General features: G+C 37.3%; 1 pseudogene; it reads left to right on the forward strand.

Moving 5' to 3' along the window:
- The window catches only part of LOC116077437, a 57,661-nt pseudogene that overhangs the window by 30,166 nt on the left and 3,684 nt on the right, over positions 1 to 23,811 (forward strand).

Raw genomic sequence — 23,811 nt, forward strand, 5'->3', positions numbered from 1 at the left:
GAGAGGATCCGGTCCCTGCTGCCAGGCGGCTCCCCTGCGACTCCTTGAGCCTTTGCCTCCCCAGGTGGATTCTCCAGGCTTAGGAACTCACCAGAGAGGGGATGGCAGTTCTCACTGGAGGCTCCAGGTCCGGGCGGGTCTCTGGGGGCGGACTCTCCACGTGCAAGGGAGAGGCGGCTAAGCACAAACACAATTTTTAATGGCTATGACAATATGCCACTGCTAAAGCCCAGCTATGCTACCACAGCTGGTCTTAAATATTACAACATATCTGAGACATAAGAAAAGTTTAAAAACTACATGAAGTTGATTGATATACTTTTCCTTTAATTATTTTTATTTTTATTTATTTACATGTCAAATATTATTTCCCTTCCTAGTTTCCCCTCTGCAACCCCTCTATCCCATTCCCCCTCCTCCTACTTCTACGAGGATGCTCCCCAACTCAGTCACCCACTCCAGCCTCATCGACCTAGCCTTCCCCTAATCTGGGGCATCGAGCCTTCATAGGACCAAGGTCCTCCCTTCCCATTGATGCCAGATAAGGCCATCTTCTGCTGCATATTCAGCTGGAGCCATGGGTTTCTCCATGTGTATACTTTGGTTGGCAGTTTAGTTCCTGGGAGCTCTGGGGACGGGGGTAAGTCTGGTTGGTTGACATTGTTGTTCTTCCTATGAGGTTGGAAACCCCTTCAGCTCCTTCAGTCCTTCCCCTAACTCCTCCATTGTGGTCCCCATGCCCAGTCCAATGGTTGGCTACAAGCTTCCGCTTTTGTATTGGTCAGGCTCTGGCAGAGCCTCTCTGGAGAAAGCTATATCAGGTTCCTGTCAGCAAGCATTTCTTAGCATCCGCAATAATGTCTGGGTTTGGTGGCTGCATATGGGTTAGATCCTCAGGTGAGACACTTTCTGGATGGCCTTTACTTCATTCTCTGTTCTACTCTTTGTCCCTGGATTTCCTTTAGAAAGGAATAATTCTGAGTTAAAATTTTTGAGATGGGTAGTGGCCCCATCCTTCAACTGTAGGCCAAGCCTAACCCCTGGATATGGTTTCTACAGGTTCCTTCTCCATTTCTTGGGTTTTTCAGCTAAGATCATCCCTGTTGGGTCCTGGCAGCCTCTTGCTTTCCTGGTATCTTTGACTTTCTAGTGGCTACCCCTAGTTCCCCACCCACATTACTACAGATCTCTGCTCAATTTCCTGACCCTCTGTACATTTTCTGTCTCTTCCCACACCTGATCCTGCCTACTTCTCCACCTCCCCCTCCTCTCTTCCTTCCAAGTCTCTTTTACCTTCTATCTTCCATGATTCTTTTGTTCTCTTTCTAAGACTGAAGCATCCAGACTTTGGTCTTCCTTCTTCTTGAGCTTCATATGATCTGTGAGTTGTATCCTGAGTATTCCAAGCTTTTATCCTAATATTCACTGATCAGTGAATACATACCATGTGTGTTCTTCTGTGACTGGGTTAACTCACTCAGGATGAAATTTTCTAGTTCCATCTGTTTGCCTGTCAATTTCATGAAGTCATTGTTTTTAATAGCTGAGTAGTACCCCATTGTGTAAATGTACCACATTTTCTGTATACATTCCTCTGTTGAGGTACATCTGGGTTGTTTCTAGCTTCTGGCTATTATAAATAAGGCTGTTAGGTAGGATTGCAAGCTGATACAGCCATTTTGGAAATCAGTCTAGCTGTTCCTCAGAAAATTGGACATACTATTTCCTGAGGACCTCACTGTACCTCTCCTGGGCATATACCGAAAAGATTCTTCAACATATAAGAAAGACACATGCTCCACTATGTTCATAGCAGTAAACTTATTTTTAATAGTTTCCTTTAATTTTTTAAAATTAATTTACATCCAAAATATTGCCTCATCCTATTTCTCTCTCTGATAATTCTTCACTCAATTTCCCTTCCACTTCACTTCTGAGTGGGTGTTCACTCTTACCCCTATGAATCCCCCTTCCCTGGGGCATTGAGTCTCTATGAGATTAGGCTAATCTTCCACTGAGCACAGGCAAAGCAGTCCTCTGCCACATATGTTCATGGGGAGTAGGATCAGCCTATGTATACTCTTTCATTGGTGGCTTAGTCTCTGGGAGCTGTTGGGAGACTGAGTTATTTGACACTTTTGGTCTTCCTATGGGGTTGCCCTTGTGGAAGGAGTATACGGGTGCTTCAGTCAGGTGAGAGTACATGTTGGCAAGAATGAGGAGAAAGAGGAACACTCCTCCATTTCTGGTGGGATTGTAAGCTGGTACAACCACTCTGGAAATCAATCTGGAGGTTCCTCAGAAAATTGGAAATAAATCCCCCAGAAGATCCAGCTATAATACTCTTGAGCATATACACCCAAAGTGCCTCACCATGCCACAGGGGCCTGTGCTCCACTATGTTCATAGTGTCCTTACTTGTGATAGCTAGAATCTGGAAGCAACTCAGATATCCCATAATGCAAGAATAGATACAGAAAATATGGTTCATTTACACAATGGAATATTATTTAGTTAATAAGAACGAGGACATCATAAGTTCTAGGAAATATCATCCTAAGGGAGTTAACACATACCCAAAAGGACATGCATAGTAAGTACTCACTAATAAGTGGATATTAGCTAAAAAAAAAAAAAGTACAGAATACCCAGGATATTCTGTAAAACTAGAATATTCTGTAATCCCTAGAACTCAAGAAAGTTAACAAGCTGAATGGCACAAGTGGAGAGATAGGGTTGCCATCTCACAGTCAAAATCTCTGATCCATAATTTTTCCTGTCTAAAAGAACAGCAGGGACAAAAATGGTGAAGAGACTTAAGGAAACATGGTTCAATGACTGGCCTAAATTGGGATCCAGCTCAAGGGGAGACTCCAAGGCCTGACACTATTACCAATGTTATGGTGCGCTTACAGACAGGAGCCTAGCATGGCTGCCTTTTTAGAGGACCAACAAGCAGCTGAAATGGTCAAATGCAGCTACTTATACACAACCAATGGACAGAAGCTGAGGACCCTGCTTAGGAAAAGGTTGCAAGAAGCTGAGGAGGATGGTGACCCTATAGGAAGACCAATAGTCTCAACTAACCTGGACCCCTGAGATCTCTCAGACATTGAACCACCAACCAGGCAGCATACACCAGCTGATATGAGGGCCTGAAACATATACAACAGAGGACTGTCTGATCTGGCCTCAGTGAGTGAAGATGCACCTAACCCTTAAGAGACTTAAGACCCCAGGGAGTAGGGAGGTTTGGTGGGGTAGGGGTGGGGGCATCTTCTTGGAAATGGGTGAGGAGAAATGGGATGAGGAACTGTTGGAAGGCAGACTGGTATGGGGATAACAACCAGTCTGTAAAAACAGATTCATGGATAATTTAAAACAAATTTCAAAGTTGACAGATAATCTATAAATAAACAAATAAAAAATAAATAGCTTATATGGAATTCATGAATTATTGTAACTATGAATGAAATAAATGATTAAGGTTGATTACTGTGTCCAGACTTCTTTTAGAAGTATTCCAGTTTAAATGAAGGGTACTTGGAACTTATATACACATAATAGTTATCCTCAACAAGTATTACTTTGTGTCATTAGCAAAAATTGGAGATTAAACAGAACATCATCATGTTAAACTAAACAGACAGTATCAGGAAATTTAGACTTTCATTGGCTTTAAATTTCACTGTGTCTGTAAGTGTATGTGTGCGTGTACATGTGTGTGTGTATACAAAACTGAACTACGGAGAGCTAACGTATGAGGACTGAAAATTTATGAAGGAATTGGGGCTGGGGTCCCATATGAACCTAATAAAATGCACATGCACTCAAATGTCATAAAGTGAGAAAGTAGGTATTTCAGTTGAAGAATAGAATCAGCAGTAAGATAAGCAACAGATGTCAGTGATGGAGAGGCAAATGTCAGTAAAGTACATGCTGCACATGTGTGAATGTGTGATAATGAATCCCCTCCTGTTGTGTATTAATTAAAAAAGAAACAATAACTTTATACACAAAGCTGAATAACATGAGAAGTCTGACCACTAGAAATTTTACTTGTAGTTTTAACAAAAGATGAAATTCCTTTGTTTTCCTATGCATGACTTTTCCATTCATATTCCTTGATGTCCAGGACTCAGATATCCAGGGAAGATCATCACAGAATCAGAGGATATACACATGTTAAATGTTGAATTTTACATGTACAGCAAGGTCTAGGGAAGAGTAGTAGCCCTGTGTGACTCAACTGAAATGCTTAATAAGGCATATCAGCATGCACAGAAAATTGCCTACATTTGTTGTACTTTCTCTACAGTCCTGAAAGTCCATTGAACAAGATTCTTTAGCCTACACTCATCAGTACATTTCTTCTCTGGCAATGCAGGTTCTAGAATGCAACCAACATTAGATAATTAAGAAAATGGCATGTGAAGAACTTACCCATTGAATACAGTGTTGCTTTCTAGTTACTGTTTGTTTCTGAGATTTTCAACATAAAACCTCTTCCCATGTAAATGTAAAATGACAAAAGCAAGGTAGCAAATCAAACATAATATATAAGTAACAGGTCAACAAAAGGTATTGATCTTTGAGAAGTGACTATCTGAGAATGAGAAAATGTTTAAAAACTCAAATATTCATTTAGTTTCTCATGAATAATGATCGTGAGAAATGGTGGTAGTTCTTATGTTGTACTTGAAATGAGGCACACAGGTAACGCATTCTCTCTGGATCTTTAACAATTAGGAATTAACATGTTAGTGAAGTGTGCTTTTTTTGGTGAGTTGTTTGAGGTTGTATACTACAGGATTCAGAAAATGTCTGGATTTGGCCTGATTATTATTTCTCCACACAATGAAAGCAGAAGTTTTGTTTAAATATTCTATAGGTAAACATAGTCCACACAGGGCATGCTTTGTGGATCACACAGCTTCACCTGACATGAGGTTGGCCCACCCTAACATTAACATGCTTTATACAATGCCCAGTGTGTAACCATGATCTATGACTGCTATGAGTGATTCCTAAGCCATTAACGCAATCTACTGTGACCATCTAACATAATACAGTGACGTAATTTCTAATGCTGTTCACTTAAGCAGATTGTTGATGTAGTCTTTGGATGACGTTTTCTAAAAATGGTATCTACCCAAGAGATTTAATGTCCATAAACATGAGTAATTCCATGGATCCAGAGACTCATATATCCTTATATATATATTTATCAATTCATATTTATCACATGGATTGTGGGCACCAGATGTAGAGCTCCAGGGAAGAGAGTGTTTGAGATTCCTCCAGGGGTGGGAAACCACCTGGGAAAGAAAGTTACAAATGTGTAAGTTGCCTCTTCTTTGGCTACTGAAATAAAAACTGATAGAAATATGTGTGTAACCATTTGATATTTTGACCTGCAAGGAACTTCAAAATCTATACTTTTCTGCCTTAGAAGAGAACAGAGACGTTCACTTTCATTTTCCTCTTCTTGTTGCTGAACATTCCACTTCTTGTAGCCAGATTTATTCTTCCTAGTTGCTTTTGGAGAATGAAGCAGAATGAAGACAAGGATGAAGACTTGGAGAAAGTCTGTGTCTTCTCACTTAGAGTAGTGCAGCTGTCTGTCAAAAAAGATTATTTCAACCACATTCTGAATGTAAAGTAAGTGCTTTTGTGTTTTTCATTATCATTAACATTATTATAGATTATCATTAACATTTTTCGAGGTGTTTGAGATTGAGGAGTGGATGAATGCTCTGAGTCTTTTGTCCTGTTCTCCAAACTTCCACAGTAGAAAACAATGCCAACTTATTTTAGAGACTCAAGACTATTTCCAGTTTTACTTGGTCTAGATAGTATTTTGTTTTTCTTCCACTTAAAAGGTTTCAAGGTGAGTTGAGAAATGCCTCTTCCTTGATCTATTACATACAGCTCTCCTCTTGACTGTTTTCATAGCACAATAGTCATAATGTTTTTATTAAAAGCAACACCATATTATTTCATTGAGTTTTAGTCTGAAAATGTAATTAAATGACTGTGGGGAGTATGATTACCATCCTTCCTGAAGAGTGTGTAGCTAACTTATATTGTGGCAATTAATGACTATAGAACACCTCACGATTGAGAGCATTCACATAGATATTCAGCTAAACTTGATTATCTGTGTGGGGCCACGCTCTGGTTTCTGAATCTGTATTGTGAATGAAGTAGGAGATCTGTCCTGTCTGAACCCATATATGCTCCTGGTCATCAATACTTCACTTGAATATATATATAACCAATGGATTCTAAGTCTTGCAAACACCAGTTCTTCACTCTCTTTTTGGAAAAATGAAGGAGTATATGGACTGTAAATAATATGATTGCATTCTTAAAATAGTGAGGCTGTCAGAAATTCATTGGTGACTGCTTCTGCCTTGTCACTTGCATAAGTGAAACTTTGGCTTGTTGTAGTTGTCAACACCAAGAACTAAAATAGAGGTATAACCTACTAGGACATCATTTAATAACCATTTGTCTTCTCTCTTTATGTCTATGTTGTTTATTCTCTGACATATATCACATTTCCTCTTTGTCTCTCAGCAACATTACAATATAGCTGCATAGTTTTTTTGGTGTACAAACCATACACATCTTTATTTTCTGGATTTTTATAATTTTTTTTCTCAAACACAGCTCTTTCAGCCACTCTGACAGCAAAAAATATTTGATGTTTATTAATGGTTAGTGTGCAGGAAGTAGTTTAGGTCTTTGAGTCACATAAGCACTAGTCTAAAATTCCTGTTGTATGTTACTGAAATTTCAATAATATCTTTTCTATATGTGTATTGAATATTCAAAAAGGGCACAAGACTAGACAAAACACAACACAAGTACAGTTTCAAAGTAGAAAATGGTTTGTCTTAATAGTTGAGTGAATCATTCAGAATGAATTAGGATGTTTGATTATATATTGTTTAGATGACATGAAATGTCTTGGAAAAGACAGGAATTATTATTTTTCAGTAAACATAAACAGAGAATGACTTTATTCTAATCCAACTGGCTTGTCAAACAATTTTATTACAAAAAAATTTGTAAACATTTTTACACATTTTACACTTCATATTCTTCAATTTAAAAAAAATGTAATATTGGCAATACAAATACCAGAGCAATTGTTGGATGTTCCCTTTTCTCACTAGAATTGCAAATGTTGTGTTTATATAATTGGAATGGCAGTCACAAGATGTTTTTAGAAGAAAAAATATGTTGCTCTGATATAACAGGAGTGAATATATCACATGCTTTTGTAAACACAAAACAGGTTGACTATCCTGATATATTGGTACATCCCTGTAATCTCAGCACACATGACTTGGAAAAGGTAAAAACCCTTGTCTTTGAGGCCAGACTAGTCTACAGAAAACTATCATTCAAAACCATGAGATCCATGACTCTTTCATTCCCTAAATTAGCAATTCTCATTGTTCATGTCCGTACATATAGATGGATATGGTCATATACCCTTTACCAAATGCAAATATGGTGTTTGAATTTATTTAAAAATAAATGCTTTAAAGTTAATTTTTTGTCTGCATCCATAAACTACAAAGAGAAATAGAAAACAATGAGAATGGATATGGTGGGACATGCCAACTAGATTATACACTAGCTATAATAAATTGTAAGAAGCCAAATATTGTCCCAGGAAGATTAATGTGCACTGCAGTCATTCTTTCACTGCCTTAGCCAATTCAGTTAATTTTTTTATTGGATATTTTCTTTATTTACATTTCAAATGTTATCCCCTTTCCTAGTTTCCCTCCCTTCCTGAAACATGCTGTCACATCCTCCCTCTTCCTGATTCTATGAGGGTATTCCTTCACCAACTGACCCACTCCTACCTCCCTAATTCCCCTAAATTGGGGCATCTATTGAGCCTTCATAAGAGCAAGGACCTCTCCTCCCACTGATGCCTGACAAGACCTTCCTCTGCTATATATGCAGCTGGAGTCATGTGTATTCCTTTGTTGATGGCTTAGTCACTGGAGCTCTTGGGGGTCTGTTTGGTTGATATTGTTCTTCTTATGGAGTTGTAAACCCCTTCAATTCCTTCACAACTTTCTCCAACTCCTCTATTGGGAACCATACATTCAGTCGAAAGGTTGGCTGTGAACATCCTCCTCTGTATTTGTAAGACTTAGGCAGGGCCTCTCAGGGGACAGCAATATCAGGCTTCTGTCAGCATGCACTTCATGGCATCCACAATAGTGTCTGAGTTTTGTAACTGTATGTAGGATGAATTCCCAGGTGGGACAGTCTATGGATGGCCTTTCCTTCAATCTCTACTCTACACTTTATCTCCATATTTGCTCCTGTGAATATTTTGTCCTCTTTCTAAGAATAACCAAAGCACCCACACTTTTGTCTTCCTTCTTATTTAGCTTCATGTGGTCTATGAATTGTATCCTGGTTATTTGGAGCTTTGGGGCTAGTATCTACTTTTCAGTGGATAAACCATGTGTTTTCTTTTGCGATTGGGTTACCTCACTCAAGATTATATTTTCTAGTTCTATCTATTTTGCCTAAGAATTTTTTGAATTGATCATTTTAAATAACTGAGTAGTACTCAATTGTGTAAATGTACCATATTTTCTGTATTGATTCCTCTGTTGAAGGACATCTGGGTGGTTTCCAGTTTCTGGCTATTATAAATAAGGCTGCTATGAACATAATGGAGCATGTGTCCTTATTACATTTTGGAGCATCTTCTGGGTTTATGCCCAGGAGTGGTATAGCTAAGTCTTCAGGTAGTATTATGTCAAATATTCTGAGAAACCACCAAACTTATTTCCAGAGTGGTTGTAACAGCTTGCAATCCCATCAGCATTGAAGGAGTGTTCCTCTTTCTCCACATCCCCAGCATCTGCTGTCACCTGAGCTTTTGATCCTAGCCACTCTGACTGTTGTGAGGTGGAATCTCAGGGTTGTTTTGATTTGCATTTCCCTGATGACTAAGGATGTTAAACAATTCTTTAGGTTCTTCTCGGCCATTCGGTGTTCCTCAGTTGAAAATTTTTTGTTTAGCTCTGTGCCAAAATTTTTCATAGGGTCATTTGGTTCTTTCGAGTCTAACTTCATGAGTTCTGTGTATATATTGGATATTAGCCCTCTATCAGATATAGGGTTGGTAAAGATCTTTTCCCAATTTGTTGGTTGACGTTTTGTCCTATTGACAGTATCTTTTGCCTTACAGAAGCTTTGCAACTTTATGAGGTCCCATTTGTCAATTCTTGATCTTAGAGCAGAAGCTATTGGTGTTCTCTTCAGGAAATTTTCCTCTGTGCCTATTTGCTCGAGGTTCTTCCCTACTTTCTCTTCTATTAGTTTTAATGTATCTGCTTTGATGTGGAGGTCCCTGATCTACTTGGACTTGAGCTTTGTACAAGGAGAAAAGAATGGATCGATTTGCATTTTTCTACATGCTAACCTCCAGTTGAGCTAGCACCATCTGTTGAAAATGCTGTCGTTTTTCCACTGGATGGTTTTAGCTCCTTTGTCAAAGATTAAGTGACCATAGATGTGTAAGTTTTTTTCTAGGTCTTCATTTCTGTCCCATTGATCTACCTGCCTGTCACTATGCCAATACCATGCAGTTTTTATCACAATTGCTCTGTAGTACAGCTTAAGGTCTGGGATTGTGATTCCACCAGAGAGAGGTTCCTTTATTTTTGAGAATAGTTTTGGCTATCCTGGGTCTTTTGTTGTTCCAGATGAATTTGCAAATTGCTCTTTCTAAGTCTGTGAATAATTGAGTTGGAATTTTGATGGGGATTGCATTGAATGTGTAGATTGCCTTCGGTAAGATGGCCATTTTTCTATTGTCAGTGATTTTCTATATGGGTGTTTGTGGCTATGTGTATCTTCCTGTGTATATTTGTCAATGCATGTGTCTGAGTTTGACTGTGTGTTTTTTGTTTGTGTGTTTGTGTATATGCCTGGAGATTTGCATGTTTATATTGCGGTGTGTGTGTGTGTGTGTGCGCACGTGCATGCGTGCCCATGCACATGTGGCCAATGTAAGAATGTATTATATTAATGTTTTTTTATTAGATATTTTCTTTATTTACATGTAAATTTCTCCTTTCCCAGTTTCCCCTCTAAAAAACAAAGAAACAAAAACAACAAAAACAAACCCCTGTTGCCTCCCGCCTCCCCATGCCTGCCACCCCACCCTCTCTCACTTATTGGCCCTGGCATTCCCCTACACTGGGGCACAGAACCTTAACAGGGCCGAGCTCCTCTCCTCCTATTGATGATTGAATTTGCAATCCTCTACTGTACACATGCTGCCAGAACAATCAGACCCCTCCATGTGCAGTCCTTGTTTGGTGGTTGAGACCCTGGGAGCTCTGAGGGTACTAGTTCATATTGTTAGTTCATATTGTTGTTCATCCTAAGGGGCTGCAAACCCTTCAGCTCCATTGGTCCTTTCTCTAACTCCTTCACTGGGGACCCTGTACTCAATTCAATGGATGGCTGTGAGCCTCTACATCTGTATTAGTCAGGTACTGTCCTAGCCTCTCAAGGAGATAGCTATATTAGGTTGGCTTGCCCTTCCTTCAGTCTCTGCTCCATAGTTAATCTCTGCAACTCCTTCCGTGGGTATTATATTAATGTTTATGTGTCTATTTTTAGATGGAAGAAAATATTTGTCTACATAACAAAGTCTCTTTGTGTAGGTGCCTGTATCTTTTTATGCCCCCATGCATATTTGTATGTGCATGTGTGTGTACATGCATATATTTAGGGTTTTATTGCTGTAAAGAGACACCTGGCCATTACAACTCTTTTTCTTTTTTAATTAGTTAGTTAATTAATTATTTTTATTACACTCCATATTTTATTCCCCTCTTCAACCCTCTGACTGTTCCACATCCCATACCTCCTCCTTATCCTTCTGTCTCCACGTGGATCCCCACCCCCCCACCCTACCTGACTCTAAATTCCCTGGAGCCTCCAGTCTCTTGAGTGTTAGGCGCATCATTTCTGAATGAACACAGACCCAGAAGTCCTCTACTGTATGTGTGTTGGGGGCCTCATATTAGCTAGTGTATGGTGCCTGTTTGGTGGTCCCATGTTTAGAGGTTGGGGGGACCCTCCAGAATGTATCAGACACTTTGGATGTGAGAGACTCTCAGGACTCAAAGGGAGGAATCTTAGATGAAATGCCTGACAGTAGAGTCTACCTCCAGCAGGAAGATAGGACATCAAGTGAGGGATGGGGTTGCCATCCCACAATTACCACTCTCACCCATAATTATTCCTGTCTGAAAGAACTACAACAATGGAAATGGAGAGTATCCTGAGGAAAAGAAGGTCTAGTGACAGGCCCAAAGTGGGTTCCAGCTCAAGGGGAGGTCCCAAGGCCTGACACTATTACTGAGGCTATGGAGCCCTCACAAAAAGGGACCTAGCATGACTGTACTACAGAAGACCTAACAAGCAGCTGAGGCAGTCAGAGGCAGATAGTTGTATCTAACCAATGGACAGAAGCAGCTGACCCTTATTGTTGAATTAGGGAAGGCTGAAAGAAGCTGAGAAGGGTGATCCTGTAAGAGGACAAGAAGTCTCAATTAATCTGGACCTCTGAGATCTCTGAAACACTGGACCATTACAACTCTTATAAAGAAAAATATTTTATTGAGCTAGCTTATGACTTAGTCCAGTATCATCATGGTAGAAAGTATGCAAGCATCCAGGCACACAAGCTGATTGAGAAAAAGATGAGAGTTACATCTTGATCCACAGTTTTTGGGAGACTGCTGGCGCATTAAGTGTAGGCTGAGCATAGGGTACCTCAAAGCACACCTATAGTTACACACCTCCTAATAGTGCCACACTCCACACGCCAAGCATTGAAACACATAAGTTCATGGACCTACTCAAATCTCACATTTCAGAACGTGGCCTACATATGCTCATGGTTTTAACATATTGCAAAATGCATTTAGTCCAATTTCAAAAATCCCCAGATTCTACTATAATCTCAGACTTGTTTAAAAATTCAAAGCTGAGAATCTCCTCTAAGATAAGTACATTCTCTTTACTCTCACCCCTTAGTTAAAACTAAAAAACAAACAAACAAACAAAAAAACCCAGATTACATACTTTAAACATATAAGGAATTTCTTCAGTTCCCAACCTTGACTATTCTGAAATTTGCTCTGTATTCCAGGCTAACTTTGAATTCATAGATCTACATGCCTCTGTTTCCTTAAAACTTGTAATAAACACATAAATTATGCCTGGACCTCTGGACCTAAGCTTTTTATTTAAAATTCTATTTCACAAGATGGAAGAATAGCTGGGTAGAATTTTGCACTGTTTACAACACTCTTATTTCCATTTAATATGTTTATCTCCTTGAATATAGGATTTAACTTCATTCTACTTTCTTTTTTATTCTTTAATCTTTTTATTTTTCAGTCCAGTCATTATCCTCCTCCTGGTCTTCCCCCTGACTGTTCCTCAACCCATATCTCCTCCCCCATCTCCAAGATGATGGCCCCATGCCCAAAGCTGAGGAGGATGGTGACACCATAGTAAGACCAGCAGTCTCAACTAACCTGGACCTCTGAGGTCTCTCAGACATTGAGCTACCAACCAGACAGCATATACAAGCTGATATGAGGCCCCAGACACTATTCTTTCTATTCTCTGATGTCACTTTAATCCTTGAACCATACATTTGTATCTTTCATTGTTCAGCTTGCTTTGTTTTATCAAAACAAAGCTCATTTTAAGAATAAACCACAGGACAGAGTCTATACTAGGTTGTTTTGTGCTCTATTTTGCTAGTGAAATCAATATAAATCTCTTCACCTTACTTCAGACACTCTTTTGATAAGGGCAAAATGCAGTCACATTTTTAACCAACCTATCACAAGATTATCTCTAGGCAACATACTAAAATTATTTTCCTCTTAAACTTTTAATCCACGTCCCCACAGTTCACCACTGTATTCAATGTTTCTACTAGAATATCCCATGACAGCCTGTGTAAATTATTGAATTGCTTCTCTAATAAAGAGTTACAAAATATACATTAAAGCAAAAGTATAGTCAGGCATGTAAAAGTCATACCTAATTCCCTGTTACTGACTTCTGTTTTAGTTGGGGTTTCATTGCTATGAAGAGACACCACGACCATATAGCATCTTTTATAAAAACAACTCAAACCAAACCAAACCAAAAACCATGTAATTAGGGCTAGATTATAACTTCAGAGGTTTAGTTCATTATCCTCATGCTAAGAAGTATGGCAACATCCAGGCAGACATGGTGCTGGAGAAACAGCTGAGAGTTGTACATCTTGATTCATAGGTGGCAGAGGAGGGTATCTGCCACTCTGGGTGTGTCTTGAACACAGGATGTGTAAAATCCTACTGTCACAGTGGTACATTTCCTCTAACAAGGCCACGCCTTCTCATAGTGCTACTCTTTATAGGACAAGCATTCAAATACATGAGCCTATGGGGGATATATCTATTAAAATTAAAACTGCATGACTATGTTCTTCATGTATTTCTGTATTTGTATGTCTGTTTGGATGGATATATATGTCTGTGTGTCTGAATTTATTTGAGTAGTTGTGTCTGGCACATATATGTATGTCTGTAAATAGCTCTGTAGCTGTGTTATCAGTATATCTCGATATGGAGGTGAGTCTCCTGTGTGTAGATGTGTGCGTCTGGGTTTGTATAGTTCATATCTCTGGTGCATGAACTCATTTTGGTGTTTGTATTTGACAGTTTCCTCTGAGAGAAGTAAGATTCTAGGAACATTATTACAATTTGATTTATCCATTTGGTTTCACAGACACCTTTTTCCACTCAAAATGTTCAATAATGTTGCTTATAAGATGCAATCAGATTATTATCTGACTTCCACCAAGGGAATATGCACTATAGAACATTGTCTTTCAGCTGCACTCCTTTCTGAAGAAGGCCAACTTCATTAATCTTGTTGGTGACAGAGTGAATATGAACGAGAAAGAAAAGTTGCAGGCAGAATATGACATTTTTCAAGTTTGGAATTTCCCACACATTCTTGCACTTAAGGTGAAAATAGGAAAATTTAGCCCATACTTCACACATAGTCAACAGCTTGTTGTATCTGAAGATATTATAGAATGGACTACAGGAGGTAGACAGGTGGGTCTGAACTAACTCTACTCATTTATATTTCCTAGCAGTAAACACTGATACTTAAGTTAGTTTATACTTCCTTGTGACTTAGTGAAATGAAACAGATTTTCACAGGAGAAACTATTTTTCTAGTGTCTGATATTGTACTTCTTTCTTTTACATTTTTTATGTGACATATTATTATTTATTCAAGGATTTCTGACATGTTTACAGGGAAATTTTATGGCATCAGAGACAGTTTGTAGTTTTTAAATATAAATATAAAATATTAATAAAGTGCTTATGATCATAGCTTAATATAATTTCTTTTAAAGTATGAAATGTTCTTTTGGTATCATGGTGATTACTACAAAGCGATTTTCCTGTCTTCTGCTGAATTCTGATAAAGATCTTGAAAATAATGTGGTTAATTATAAGGAAGAAGGAAAGTAAAATATAAACCATTAATGTTGATTATACAATACTATTTATTCTTTTTTTTACAAACAGTTCCTAAATTGCCAATATCTGAATCCTTACAGTAACACTTTGATGATTCATTTAGATAAACTATAACATAAGTTTTTTTATAAATTGCATATGGTTTTTGTATTCATGCATGTCTGTGAAAGCCCTGCATATATGGTTCATATTGATTCCAGAAGTATGATTATAATTCCTGGGAACTTTAGACAACTTAGTGTAACTCCATGGGGGATAGAAACCAGACATATTTTCTGTTCATGGACTACAATTATTATTGACAGAAGTGGCCTCTCTCTAGACCGAAATCATATACTATAATAGATATTGTTTACTAAGAGAATCTTATTTGCCTAGCTCAATTTTTGTAGTTCATTCACTCAAAAAAATTAAGGTTGTATCTATATTCTCTCTGTGTGGAGTATTCATCATAATAAAAATTTGACTTTGAATAAATTTGTAAATGTTATCTTCCATTATTGTCCTAGGTATATTGTAGGTAGGAATTCTGATGTAGATGGTTATGAGTTTCCCAGTTCAAATGACTCAGTTATGAACTGTGTTGAATTTTCAACGTATTGATATTTGGAAAGTTTAAGCTTGATTTGTAGTGAAATCTCATGATTCTCAGACAGTATGAAATCTACAGTTAGATTCTTTCTCAGAGTGATGAGGGGAGTCATTCTAAGGGAAAGAAACATATGATTTAAAAGTGTAGCTACTAAGCTATGGTCATATCTTTTTCAGTGGACAGCAATAAAATCTTATATCTGTTTTAGCCAATTTTCACTTGAGTATTACAAATACATCCACTAGAAGAATAAAGGTGGTTAAAAGCAATACAACCAGTGATCTATTCCAAGATATGCAAATTACTACCAATGTGGTAGTTTTGCTTAATTTCATGTAAGAAAATCCACTTCTAATCCAGATCTTTGATATATGACAATGTCTCATTAATCTTTTGATGTGGAGAAAGAAGCACCTTTAATCTGAACTGGAGGTGGGAAGATACACCCTTATTTCAGATAATTTGATCTTTGCAACCCAACCTTTAATCTGGGTTATATCATCTGCTCCAATCCTATATAAATCATGGAAGAATCAAACTTTTATTATAGGTCTGCTTACTCTGACAATAATTAAAAGTTCATTCCTTTCCTGACATTTGAATCTACTGCTTTGGAATTCAAGTGTATACTGATGCCTAGCTGACAAGTCTGATTTCATGGACCAAGCACATTTTGGATTCTTAGACTTTCAATTCTTGTCCAGACATTGATGAATTACCTTGACTACATCCTGTTATAATCCCAATACATTATATATATACACACATACATACACACACACACACACATATATATATACATATGTGTGTATATATATATATATATATATATATGTAGAGAGAGAGACACAGAGGCAGAGAGAGACAGAGAGAGACAGAGAGAAAGAGGCAGAGACAGAGAGAGAAGAAGAGAAATTCATTGTATTGTTCTAGAGAAATCTGACAAAACAGACACAGAACAATGCTAATGGTGTAAATGAAATACATGAATTCATAACTACCATAAAAGCACTATAGACAGTGCAAGAATGTGAGACAGGAGTACAATTATTAGAAAAGTATTAAATATTTTATTACAAACAAATAAAGAATAATTAACAAATATCTTTTAGTCATAATTGAATGTTGATCTTCACATCTCTATCTTAATAAAAAAAGAACAACAATGTTAGTTTATAAAATCCAGTATTCTCTACTGGAAACCTATTACTTACATTGTACTGCATGTAAAGACACTCACGAGAATTTTCATTAAAATAAGAAATGAGGCCAGTTATGTGTTGTGGTTCATGCCTTCAATTGAATCTTTTAGGAGGCAGAGGCATACAGTCTCTGGCCTTTTTAGCCATTCTGTACTATACAGTGGGTCCACGCTACCCAGGACTGCATATGGAGACACTGTCTCAAAAAATAATCCAAAACTGGTCATGAATATACTTTTTCTGTTCTTTTTCAAAAAGTCCTTAAAATCTTAGCAAGTGCAAAAGGAAAGGATTATCAATAAATAAGGAAAAGAAGAAAGGAAATACCCCCACTTTTAGCACACACATTAATTCTCGAGGTCAGAAGGTAATGAAGCAGAGAGGCAGATCTGGGTGGGCTCTATGTCATCTTGGACTACAGATTGGTTGAACTCTTCCAACACTACATTGTGAGACCCATCTTTAAAAAAGAAACCTAAAAACAGGAGTGATTCTACTTAAGTCTATGTGTGAAGAGCATGAAATGAGTCTATGCATAAGAAATTTGACATAGAACCCAATACTAAACAAAGGATGCAAAGTGAACATGCATAAATCCGGAAATTTTTGATACAACATAAAGACCTCCATCATCGAGGTTTTTTTGTAATATAAACATTTTTATTTTAAAACTTAAGAAAATCATTAATCAGCTTTAAATAATATAACTTTTATTCAGGCTGGAGAGATGGCTCAGTGGTTATGAGCACTGACAGTTCTTCCAGAGGTCCTGAGTTCAGTTCCCAGCAACCACATGGTGGCTCACAACCATCTGCAATGGGATCTGATGCCCTCTTCTGGTGTATCTGAAGACAGCAACAGTGTTAATAAAATAAATAAATAAATATAAAAAAATATAACTTTTATTTAAGTTCCCACATTATTTTTAACACTTGTAAAGCTTTTCTATCTCTGGAAACATTACCATAGATTGATGCATATCAATTCAGAACTTCATAATCACAAATGCACTAGGCTCTTAATATTCTACTTTTTTCCCCTTTACATACAGTCTTTGTCATGGTTTATAGTGCTAATTCATTGGGACACATTTTTTATTTGAGATTTGAAAAGTTACTTCCATTGTTTTAGATGTTCTTTAGTCCTCTGTTGCTCCTTGGTTGCCATGACTGAATATTGACAATAAGCAATATGAGGATGAAGGGTTGATTTGGCTCTTTGATTACAGTAAAGGGCAGACCGGGAAAAAATCTGGAGAATGGGCCTAAAACATAGAACATGAACATACACTGCTTACAGGATTGCTGTGCTTGATTACTTGTACAGACCTGCCAAGAGACAGAAATGCTCATACATATATAAATTAACAATTAACATAGTGCTTCATAAATATCATGGTAGGCTATTCTGATGGAAAGACAATTTTTACTTAAAATTCCTCTGCTTTTTCACTGTACTTCATGTACTGTCATGTTTTTCTTCATAAATTTGTAGATGTTGAGAAGCAATCAAATTATTCATTAATTACTTTCCACATATTAATATGTTTGGCAATATATAATATACTAAGTGAAATGTGGTCGAACAGTTGGTATATGTAAAATAAAGTTATTGATATTATAATATGCCAAAATATTATAAATATAGAACACATAGGCAAAAGTCCTCACTCATATCAGCATGTGTCTAACTTTCCTCAGATGCCACCCTCTGTTTGCAGTCCTGATTGTGGTCCTGGGCTCAGAAAATTCTGGAAGGAAGGTATGGCAGCTTGCTGTTTTGACTGCATCCCTTGCCCAGAAAATGAAATCTCTAATGAGACAAGTAAGTATTTGTTGCAGGGATAAATACCTCACATTAATCATCTTCTTCTACCCACACCTAGATACTGGTAGCATCAAAAAAGCAAACTAAACACAAAAATATGACTTTCCTAAGTAAGTCTTTATAGGAATATTTTCATTAACAATGTCCCTGAAAGAAATAATTTATGAATTGACATACATTCAGACTCATTGTAGGTTTGTTGCAGATGGCATTTTCTCAAAAAAGTGATTTAATAATTAAACTGCAGTGTCAATTAATTCTAAACATTTAATTCTCAATGATCTTTCTCATAACTTCATATAGATTAGATTCCAGTCATGAATCTTTAAAATACTTATTTATTCATTTTACATTTATTCATGTGTCTGCACTGTTTGTGCAAGAGCCCATTAAGCACAGTGTAGAGCGTTGGACCTACTGGATTGTTTCATTTGGCTTCTGGGAACCCAATCAAAGTCATGTGTAAGATTAAAGAAGAGGGAAAATAATTACTTTGTCCTATATTCAATATTTTGTATTCTGAACTAAGTGAATCTTACAAATAAAATATTAAAATTGTTTTGTACTGAGAGCAATTAGCCATAATTATTAAAACATTAGTATTAACTATATCAGACACAATAGTTACATGATTATGTATTTAGGGTTGGCTAAATATAAAAGGATGGATTTCATGGATATTTCCATACATGGATAGATTTCCACTTCTATCACTTCTCATCCTGTAGAATGACATTAAAGCCCATGAAGAACACTCATGACCAGCTAGATGACTCAGTGGTTATATCTCTTACCTGTAAAGCTGATTACCTGAGGTCCTTCCAAGGGCCGATTTTGAAGTTGTCAAGTCCTAGAAATCCTAGAAGTTGTCCTGTGACAAGTATACACTCCTTTGTACAACATACTCCAAAGTTCTTGAGCATAGTGTAATAAAATGGTTTTAATTGTAAAAACAAATAAGAATTTATACCAATAAATACAATGAAAATTAAACAAAAATATTCACACTGTTGCTTAATATGTATGTGTGTGTAGAGGATAGGTTAGTAACTAAGTGCTGACACAGGCAAGAGGTATCCAATGCCCCATAGCTAGAGTTACAGAAAGTTGTGGGACTCCTGTCATGGATGCCGGGAATTGAGCTCAGGTCTTTTGCAAGAGAAGCACATTCTTTTTCCTAGCACCTTAAACAAATTATTACAAAGGTCAATAAATGCATGGTTGGCCAGTGGAGAGCCTGCCTTTATGGAGTGCTTTAACCCAGGGACTCAGGCAGGACCAGCTGGGAGGCACAGGCCTCAGGAATTGCAGGGGAGTCTCAGGGCAGCAGGGTCAGGATCCTCTCAGCCTCTGAGTGACAGTGTGGATCAGCAACACTCTCTGCCCCTTTCCTGCAAGTGGAGAGCCTGCCTCCAGGGAGTGCTCTAACCCAGAGACTCACCCATTTATGCCCAGGATTTACCTGAGAGCTGATCTCCCAAAAGTACTGACACAGGCTTACAGACTCACAAGAGGAACAAGCTCTAGTCAGCAACAGAAAGAACATCTAACACCAGAGATCAACAGATGGCGAAAGGCAAATGCAAAAATCCTACCAACAGAAACCAAGACTACTTGGCTTCATCAGAACCTAGTACTCCAACCACAGCGAGTTCTGGATATCCCCAAACACCGGAAAAGCAAGATTTGGATATAAAATCACATCTCACGATAGTGCTAGAGAAATTTAAGAAGGACATGAATAACTCCCTTAAAGAAATACAGGAGAACACAGGTAAAGAGGTACAAACCCTTAAAGAGGAAGCAAAAAAATCCCATAAAGAATTAGAAGAGATCATGAATAAACAAGTAGAAGCCCCTAAAGACGAAACACAAAAATCCCTTAAGGAATTACAGGAAAATACAAACAAACAGGTGAAGGAATTGAGCAAAATCATCCAGGATCTAAAAATACAAGTAGAAACAATTAAGAAATCACAAAGAGAGACAACTCTGGAGTTAGAAATCTTAGGAAAGAAGTCAGGAAACATAGATGCAAGCATCACCAACAGAATACAAGAGATAGAAGAGAGAATCTCAGGGGCAGAAGATACCATAGAAAACATTGACACAACAGTCAAAGAAAATGCAAAATGCAAAAACATCCTAGCTCAAAACATCCAGGAAATCCAGGACACAATGAGAAGACCAAACCTAAGGATAATAAGTATAGAAGAGAGTGAAGACCTCCAACTTAAAGGGCCAGTAAATATCTTCAACAAAATTATAGAAGAAAACTTTCCTAACCTAAAGAGAGAAATGCCCATGAACATACAAGAAGCCTACAGAACTCCAAATAGACTGGACCAGAAAAGAAATTCCTCCCACCACATAATAGTCAAAACAACAAATACACAAAACAAAGAAAGAACACTAAAAGTAGTAAGGGGAAAAGGTCAAGTAGCATATAAAGGCAGGCCTATAAGAATTACACTAGACTTCTCACCAGAGACTATGAAAGCTAGAAGGTCCTAGGCAGATGTCATACAGACCCTAAGAGAACACAAATGCAGGCCCATCTACAATACCCAGCAAAACTCTTAATCATCGTAGGTGAAGAAACCAAAGTATTCCATGACAAAACCAAATTCACACAATATATTTCCACAAATCCAGTCCTTCAAAGTGTAGTAAATGGAATACTCCAACACAAGGAGGGGAACTACATAGCTGAAAAAATAAAAATGTAATCTTCCAACAAAACTAAAGAAGATAGCCACATGAACAGAATTCCAGCTCTAACTACAAAAATGACAGAAATCAACAATTACTTTTCTTTAATATCTATTAATATCAATGGTCTCAATTTCCCAATAAAAAGACATAGACTATCAGATTGGGTACATAAACAGGACCCAACATTTTTCTGCATAAAGGAAACCCACATAAGTGACAAAGACAGACACTACCTCAAAATAAAAGGCTGGAAAACAATTCTCCAAGCCAATGGCCCCAAGAAAAAAGCTGGAGTAGCCATTCTAATATCGAATAAAATTGACTTTCAAAGTCAAAGTGATCAAAAAAGATAAATAGGGACACTTCATATTCATCAAAGGTATGATCTACCAAGATGAATTCTTAATTTTGAACTGCAGAATTCTATACTCCAAATCAAAGAGCATCTACATTCATAAAAGAAACTTTACTAAAGCTCAAAGCACACATTGCACCACACACTATAATAGTGGGAGATTTCACACCACAATCTCTGCGATGGACAGATCATGGAAATAGAAACTAAACCAGGACACAGTGAGACTAACAGAATTATGAAACAGATGGATTTAACAGATATTTATAGAACTTTTTATCCTAAAACAAAAGGATATATCTTCTTCTCAGCACCTCATGGTACCTTCTCCAAAATTGACCATATAATTGGTCACAAATCAGGCCTCAACAGATACAAAAAGATTGAAATATTTCCTTGTATCCTATCAGATCACCATGGACTAAGGCTGCTCCTCAATAATGACATAAACAATAGAAGGCCAACATACATGTGGAAGCTTAATAACACACTACTCAATGATAATTTGGTCAATGAAGAAATAAAGAAATTAAAGACTTTCTAGAGTTTAATGAACATGAAGCCACAACATACCCAAACTTATGGGACACAATGAAAGCAGTCCTAAGAGGAAAACTCATAGCTTTAAGTGCCTACAAAAAGAAACTGAAAAGTATATACCAGCAATTTGACAGCACATCTGAAAGCACTAGAACAAAAAGAAGTAAATTCACCGAAGAGGAGTCAAAGGCAGGAAATAATCAAACTCAAGGCTGAAATCAACCAAATAGAAACAAACAAACAAACAAAAAACTATATGAAGAATCAACCAAACCAGGAGCTGGTTCTTTGAGAAAGTCAACAAAATAGATAAACACTGACTAACGAGTGGGTACAGAGACAGTATACTAATTAACAAGATCAGAAGTGAAAAGGGAGACATAACAACAGACACTGAGAAAATCCAAAAAATCATGAGATCTTCCTACTACAAAAGCCTATACCCTACAAAACTGGAAAACCTGGATGAAATGGACAATTTTCTAGACAGATACCAGATACCAAAGTTAAATCAAGATCAGATCAACGATCTAAACAGTCCCATATCTCTTCAAGAAATAGAAACAGTCATTAATAGTCTCCCAACCAAAAAAGCCCAGGACCAGATGGGTTTAGTGCAGAGTTTTATCAAACCTTCAAAGAAGACCTAATACCAATACTCCTCAAACTATTCCACAAAATAGAAACTGAAGGCACTCTACCCAATTCATTCTATGAAGCCACAATTACTCTTATACCTAAACCAAACAAAGACCTAACGAAGAAAGAAAACTTCAGACCAATTTCCCTAATGAATATTCATGCAAAATTACTCAATAAAATTCTTGCAAACCGAATCAAAGAACACATCAAAACGATCATCCATCTTGACCAAGTAGGCTTCATCCCAGGGATGCAGGGATGGTTCAATATATGGAAATCCATCAACCTAATTCACTACATAAACAAGCTCAAAGAAAAAAAACCATATGATCATCTCATTAGATGCTGAGAAAGCATTTGACAAAATCCAACATCTCTTCATGATAAAAGTCTTGGAAAGATCAGGGATTCAAGGCCCATACTTAAGCATAGTAAACCAATATACAGAAAACCAATAACCAACATCAAACTAAATGGAGAGAAACTTGAAGCAATCCCACTAAAATCAGGGACTAGACAAGGCTGCCCACTCTCTCCCTACTTATTCAATATTGTACTTGAAGTCCTCACTAGAGCAATTAGACAACAAAAGGGGATCAAAGGCATATGAATTGGAAAGGAAGAAGTCAAATTATCACTATTTGCTGATGATATGATAGTATACTTAAGTGACCTCAAATATTCCACCAGGGAGCTCCTAAACCTGATAAACAACTTCAGCAAAGTAGCTGGATATAAAATTAACTCAAGCAAATCAGCAGCCTTCCTCTACACAAACAGATGGAGAAAGAAATTAGGGAAACAACATCCTTCACAATAATTACAAATAATATAAAATATCTTGGTGTAACTCTAACTAAGAAAGTAAAAGATCTGTTTGACAAGAACTTCAAGTCTCTGAAGAAGGAAATTGAAGAAGATCTCATGGAAAGATCTCCCCATGCTCGTGGATTGGTAGGATTAATATAGTAAAAATGGCCATCTCATCGAAGGCAATCTACAGATTCAATTCAATCCCCATCAAAATTCCAATGCAATTCTTCACACACTTAGAAAGAGCAATTTCCGAATTCATCTGGAACAACAAAAAACCCAGGATAGCCAAAACTATTCTCTACAATAAAGGAACCTCTTGTGGAATCACAATCTCGGACCTTAAGCTGTACTATAGAGCAATTGTGATAAAAACTGCATGGTATTGGTACAGTGACAGGCAGGTAGATCAATGGAACAGAATTGATGACCCAGAAATGAACTCATGCACCTATGGTCACTTGATCTTTGACAAAGGAGCTAAAACCATAC

This window comes from Mastomys coucha, unplaced genomic scaffold (genome assembly GCF_008632895.1).
Source record: "Mastomys coucha isolate ucsf_1 unplaced genomic scaffold, UCSF_Mcou_1 pScaffold5, whole genome shotgun sequence".
NCBI classification, from domain to species: domain Eukaryota; kingdom Metazoa; phylum Chordata; class Mammalia; order Rodentia; family Muridae; genus Mastomys; species Mastomys coucha.